The sequence below is a fragment of the Pongo abelii genome, chromosome 10 (assembly GCF_028885655.2).
Source record: "Pongo abelii isolate AG06213 chromosome 10, NHGRI_mPonAbe1-v2.0_pri, whole genome shotgun sequence".
In the NCBI taxonomy this organism is placed as follows: domain Eukaryota; kingdom Metazoa; phylum Chordata; class Mammalia; order Primates; family Hominidae; genus Pongo; species Pongo abelii.
The window spans coordinates 126,549,582-126,556,504 of NC_071995.2; the positions used below are offsets into that span (position 1 = coordinate 126,549,582).

At 42.2% G+C, this 6,923-nt stretch overlaps 1 long non-coding RNA gene across 1 annotated transcript; it reads right to left on the reverse strand.

The window, feature by feature from the left end:
• Positions 1–269: 269 nt before the first annotated feature.
• Positions 270–5,444, reverse strand: LOC103892162 (uncharacterized). Its single transcript, XR_656391.3, has 4 exons — positions 5,379–5,444; positions 4,920–5,094; positions 4,328–4,378; positions 270–699 (listed from the first exon to the last, which is right to left on the reverse strand). It is a non-coding gene; the product is annotated as an uncharacterized LOC103892162 (long non-coding RNA).
• Positions 5,445–6,923: the final 1,479 nt, after the last annotated feature.

Consider the following 6,923-nt stretch of genomic DNA (forward strand, 5'->3'; position numbering starts at 1 on the left):
CACAGCCATCTAACTCTGAGATATTTAAATGAAAGGGGAGGAGGCATTTGGAGAGAACAAGGTAAAATGCACTGCATTTAAATATCTGGCCCACGTTTGGGATGGTTGCTGGTATCATTGGCATGTTCTAGTCTTTCTCTGTTTTCCTCGTGATTTTATTTTTACTGGACTTACTTCAGCAATGAAAAGACTTTATATTCCAGCATAAAGACATCTTTCCACCACAGGGTGTCATATATTGAAACATGAAAATAAACAGTGAAACATTCTTCAATTCGGTACAATTATTTTATTACACACACTTATTTCAGCATTGTAATTTTAGCCATTCACAAGCACATTATGATATGGGACTGAGCCCCTCTCCTTGTCCGTCCTCTATTCCCAACCTTAGGACTTGGTAGAAAGGATCAGAGTCCACATTTATGTATTCAGATGGAAAGAAATGGTTCATTCTGTCGCATGTGCTGGTTGCCTTACTAGGTTTCATGCATTCTTCCATGTTTCTCTGTGGGGTTACATACACCAAGTAGAACTATGTAAAAAATAGAGGTGACCTCAGTGGTTGCATGCAGGCTTTCGGAGGTGAATAAGCTGATCCTGCACTTCTAGCTGCTTGGCCCGGGGGTGGTACCAAACATCTCTATGATTTGGCAATGTTTCCATCCAAATAATGTGAAGTTGATGATTTTAATAAATCTGAAAAGATAAATATGAACTTAAAAGTGTTAAAACACGTAGAAATTTTACCTTCAAGAGGCATTTTATTTATTCTCGTCGTAGCCAGCCAAATGGTTGGTAGCCAGCCAGATGGTTGCAGATGCATATCCCACAGTGTTAAATAAAGGAAGAGGTAGAGTATTTCTTATACCCCAGCTCAGGGGCCAAACCAGACTGAAACTCAGAGCCAAAGTTAATATTCCGTGTCTACTTGATGGTTATCCCTGTTCCACTGTTGGGTTGTATTTGTTCATGGCTTAGATGTGTGTATGCATGTGTGTGTGTGTGTGTGTGTGTGTGTGTATTTATGTGGGTGTCTATGTATGTGTGTATATATGGTGTGTATGTGTGTGTATGTCTTGGATGTGTGCATATGGTAACGTATGTGTATTTGTGTGTGTGGTTTTGTGTATGTGCATTTATGTATTACGTATGGCATGTGCTTGTGTGCTTGGATGATTGTCTTATGTGTATTATATATTTATGTGTGTATGCACATGCATTTGTATGTTTGTATGTGCATATACGTTTGTGTGTTTAAGTGTTGCATGTGTGCATATCAAGGGGAGGGATTTATATGGGTCCAAGTTCCCTGGGATGCCGATGCTGTGGAACAGGAAGACCTACTCAGACATAAGAAAAGTGCAAAATGACCCAGGATTCTGTTTTGCTCCCTGAAGGTTTCTGTAGATGTGTCAGCTGGGAGACTGGTGGGCGCACTTGCCAAGCCCCCACAGACTCTCAGCCATCTCTGCGTCTCCCAAAACTGCCAGCATCACCTTTGACAGTTTAGCAAATGTTATTCTATGCTCTCAGGATGAAAAGAGAAGTCTTGGCAACCCACGGTTTGAATACCTGGATGTGTCTCAGTAGTTCCCCTAAGCCAAGCCTGCTCTTTCTCCAAGCCCCACAGGCAGCCCATGAGTAAATGGAGTAGTGCGTCTCTGTGCAGCTAAGCCTGTGGAGCAGCGTGCTTGCATGCTTCAAAGAGTCGATAGAATAGGAGGCAAAATGCTCTCCCATACTTACGAGCCCTTTCTTCCCTATCGACATTACTTCCCACAACTAGAAAAAAACACCGTTTTCACTAATAGCTTCATCCTGTTCTTTTTCTATGGGAAAACAGGAGAGCCAAGCTGCTGGCCACCGAGAGTTTTTCCCAGATCTCAGCATGTATGTATAGCTTTTAGTATAATTGGATTCAAAAAAAGAAGGAACAGAGACATTTTGAAATAAGATTCAGAAAAGAAAAACACTTTGTGTTTGGGAGTTTATTTGCAAAATGCAAACACTGCATTGAAAATATTTTGATATTGAAGTTCTTAACAGTTACTGAAAATTTCTTTATGTATTTAGATAATTTATATGGGTTATGGTGGGAGATGTTTGTTTTTTAGAAAAAATAAAATACATAGAAAAGTGTAGAAAATAGATTAATGTAAACCCCTCCCCTTGCTGGAAACCAGCGGGACACTACTACTTTCTTGATGGGAATTAACAACCCGGGAGATTTTCAAACCCATCAGGGACATTTTCCTCTCACTCTAAGAAGGCTAGGATGTTATCCATAGAAAAAACAAGCCAATATTTGTGTTTTAGGAGAGCTTGAAAATATCTGTGGCTCTAACTGTTGCTTTGGGTTATTTATTTCGATGAAATATTTTAATTTTATTTTAGGTTGAGGATCATCTCTTTAGACACTGCAGAGGCTAAGAGTAGAGGCAGCCCTTTTAGTCACCGGGATTAAAGTGCTCTATGATGAGATGAGCAATTTGAAACGTAGGGTCTGTGAGAGACTGCCTCCTCTACTCATTTAAGAGTATTTTACTTTTTTAGGATGGCTTAAATCACCATTGACCTGACACTGTTCCCTCTATTTCTTCGGCCTAAAGTCATGTAAAAAAAACAGGGAGACACTCTTAACATTTATCTTTTATTGCAAATTTAGAATTAAATACCTCCTTACTTTTATGATGAAATCTGACCCAACAAATTAAATAGCAAAAATGTGCAAGTGTAGACACTGCCTGTATAAGGCACTTAATTCCTACCTCTCTCGCTTCCTTACAGGGGAGGGCTCTTCCCCCTTTCAGATCCATTTTAGAAGTTTCTTTATATCCCGGGTTCCTTGGGTACTCCTATGCAGTGCAGGCATTTCCCACGTGGGTAAACGTTTTGGGTGGGAGTGGGGCAAGCACAGCTGGCTTCTGTGAGCACACACCACCCATCACTCAGCACTCTCGTTTCATCCCTCTGTTGTTGAAGACTCCACCAGCACAGCTGTGCAATGGCATGGGGTTTACCACCTCACAGCTGCATTAAGCATTAGATTGTGCAAAACTCCATGAGCCAATGCTGCACAGAAAGATGTGGGGTTGCCAGATGGAAGGATGGAGGTGCTCCCTCTTAACACAGGTTTGGAAGGATGGACGTGCTCCCTCTTAGCACAGGTTTAGAAGGGTGGAGGTGCTCCCTCCTATCATAGGTTTGGAAGGATGGAGGTGCTCCCTCAGCACAGGTTTGGAAGGATGGAGGTGCTCCCTCTTAGCACAGGTTTGGAAGGATGGAGGTGCTCCCTCCTATCATAGGTTTGGAAGGATGGAGGTGTTCCCTCTTAGCACAGGCTTGGAAGGATGGAGGTATCCCTCTTAGCACAGGTTTGGAAGGATGGAGGTGCTCCCTCCTATCGTAGGTTTGGAAGGATGAAAGTGTTCCCTCTTAGCACAGGCTGGAAGGATGGAGGTGTCCCTCTTAGCACAGGTTTGGAGGGATGAAAGTGCTCCCTCTTAGCATAGGTTTGGGATTACTGTGGGGTCTGTGTTGGTTGCTCCTGTGCCCACACCCTTTTAATAGTTAGCTTTCATGCAGGGCCTTATTTTCAACTTGATCACTGTAAACTACACTTCAATTCAAAAAAACAAATTGAAGGACCAGCATTCCTGATGATGATGTTCTAGGCATGCCTCACATATCTTTGAAGATTTAGGCAAACTCCTAGACATGGGAAAGGCAAGCACTGGAAGTGCAAAATTAAATAACAAAAAAGATCAAAACCAGGAACAAAGAAATGGTTATTAAACCCTATGAAAGAAACACACTTTCACTTTCCCTAATTATCTGGGCTCTTGGGGGGAAATGGCTTTTATGCTGTATCAGTGGGAAATTAATGTTGACAGCATTGCTTATCTATAATATGTGTCTAAATATCAGGCTGTCCTCTCGCAAATTAGTTTGCACACCAGTCATTAGTCCTCAGCTACAGTCTATTGTCTCAGAGCAATGAATTAGTTCTGGGCTTCTAGAATAGGTTTGAGAGAGAATTGGAGTGAGGTTCCCAGGAGACTGTCTGATAAGGTGTCTGCATGAACGCAGCAATGCACGGAAGGAGAATGAGGCAGAGATTTTTATGGGTTAGCAAATGAGGAGCTAGTGACCTGCTGGACCAGTGATGTGTTCACGTAGGTCATGGAAACAGCAAGAGATGAGCTTAACCCAACAGGGATCTTCTGCCAAGACCAAAGAAGCAGTGTGAACATGTGCTGGATTGGAGAGCATATGTTCTTTTACTAAATTAACAGCTCAAGTACAACCTTCCCTTATCCCTTACCTGCCCTCCATGTCTTTCACACCAGAGGCTCCCAGGCAGAGGCCGGCCAAGCTAGAGAAGGAGAGAAAGTCTGCAGTTAAATCAAGAACATAGTTTGGATCTGTATCTGGGACAGTGAGACTGTGTTCATTAACCAAGCTGGCCATGGGTGGGTGTGAAGAGGTAGGCAAGCTGCACAGGTTGAGAGACTGATCCCACAAAACATTTCTGACACCAACTGCCAGCATAGAGGTTTCTGTAAACTACCCTGTGTTTTAACACTTTACTGGGATGATGCTCAGATCTCAGAAAAGTGCTATCCTTATGAGTACAGTTTTGTTTAGTGAAATGATGCAAATTTAGAACCAAGCAAAGTATGAGACCCATAGGGAGGGGTCCAAGGTGAAGCTCCAGAGTCCTCTCCTCGTGAAGGCCCTGACAGTGTTGCCTTCTTCAGGCTATGATGTGTGATAGTACACACAGAGTGGTGCCTGCCAGGAAGCTCACATGTGCTGCAATGTGCAGAGTTTGTACTGGGACTGAACTGCGTGGATATGATTTATTGAACCATGGATCGCATGGTTAAACTCAGTTTTCGGCCCCGCTTCCTTACCTGGAGGATGATGTCACCTGGCTCAGAAACTCAAACCTCAGGGTATAGTTTTGGTCTTTCTGGCCTGGCCATCCCCTGCTGAGTCATCTCATCAGCATAAGGCATCAGGTGTGTAAAATAAAGGTCCTCCAATCACTCAAGACATTTCAAGACTTTAGTGGTTATTTCCCAGGAGCTAGAGTAAAAGACAGAACTTTTGATAGAGTTGTTTGCCACACAATGGCCTATTATTTAAACATAAGCAGAAAAGCCAATTTATATAGGAGAAGGGTGAAGTTCCCCCTACTGAGTAAATTTGAGAGGGGCATCAGGAAAGAGAAGAAAGTTTGTGTTATGATCCTGTGTGACACATAAGGCATTCTTATCAGTCACCTCAAAGATGGGAGGAAATTGGAGCAGATATTGTACAATTGACAACGTCACAACTGTAAAATAATTCTCCATGTTTTCTTCTCTTACCCACTGTGTTCCCGGGGAGGTCAAAGTGTGATGCTGGGTTTGGCCTCTGTCTTCCTGGTCTGACCTCACAATTGATCGGGGGTAGATGTTGACTTAAACTTGCAGGTGCTACTTATCTTGGGAAATAACTTCCCACAATCCTATTATTTTACCTTTTCAAGAAACTTGGAGGCAGCTAGGTCAGAATATTAGTGTTCCATTTTGCAGAGAAGAACCCCGGCCATTAGAACTGGCCCATAAACCCTCAATGAATTGAGGGAAGAACTATGATTAGGATCCAAGCCTTCCTCCTATTCCATGTTTCGTTCCAATAATCCCACATGGAAGTCCACCACTGCCCTTGGGCCATGAGAATGAGGCTGCTGCTACAGCTATAAAATGTAGTGCCAGAGACCATTCAGTCCTTTTCTTGTGTCATCCACAAAGTGCTGTGGCTGGAGTAAGTATTAGAGTGATTCCATATGTGTAAAGTAGAGGAAACCCTAAAGTCAGCCCCTTGAGCTAAGAAACGTTCATTGTAGCATCAGAAGTTTATGCCAGCACCATGCATTTTACCCCACAAAAATGGATGAGAAAGGAGCTGCTGAGCTGGGAAGGGGAGAAGGGAAATGAGCTATGTCATCAGGCCCTGAGACCTCAGATCAAACAACATTCCAGCACATAAATATTCATCCAAGCAGCATGTCCAGTTGCAGTCCATTTAGCATGACGTTAACAGTGAGCTGTAAGACAAAAGCCCAGGAGCTCATTATCATGAGCCAGGCTTGGGAACATTTGGAGCAAGTTCTGAAATAATTAATGTTTCATTTGAATAATGTGATGAACATGCACATTTGGTTTATTGTGGGGCTCTTTTGGAGATCCCTGCAACTCTCCCTCTTGCAGAATGCCTGGTGGCAAGGGACCTGCCCATCAACATTTGGAGGAAGAATCAGGAGTGTTATTTTTAACTCCTCATTATTAGAGGAAACACAAACATCTGGAAGACTAGAAGGAGTGATTATTAGCCGTTCAGCTGAGAAATAGCCTGGTGTCTACAATGCATCATTTTCCAATTATTTAGATATTTTTCAATGCCTTAAATACTGGAGGCATATAAAATCCAGCTCATTTAATCTCCCTAAATTATACTTTCTCCATCTGCCATGGTCTTACAGTTTGATAAAACCTCTACTTTTTACAAGCCCAATAAAATCATGGAAAATATGGAGGAAGCTCAGTTTCAGCTTGATTTGGTTTTTGTTTTTCTTTTGGGGAGAAGAATTGATATACCTGAACTGGAAAATAATTTTCATATGCTCAGTTTGCTAATATAGTTTGGAGATTATTTTAAGGCCACTTACCAAAAAAAAGGTAATTTTATGTTTTTCTTATGAGATATTCCAAAATACTGTGGCATTAGAAAGTTGTGCTTTTCACTGGAAACAGAAAGAAATAAGCCAGATTTCCCCACCTCCATAAATCAATTCCAGATCCCAGTGGTTTTGACTGCATTTATCAATCTTTCTTTATTGAAACTCTCTGTCTCACATGGCTAGCCCAGAG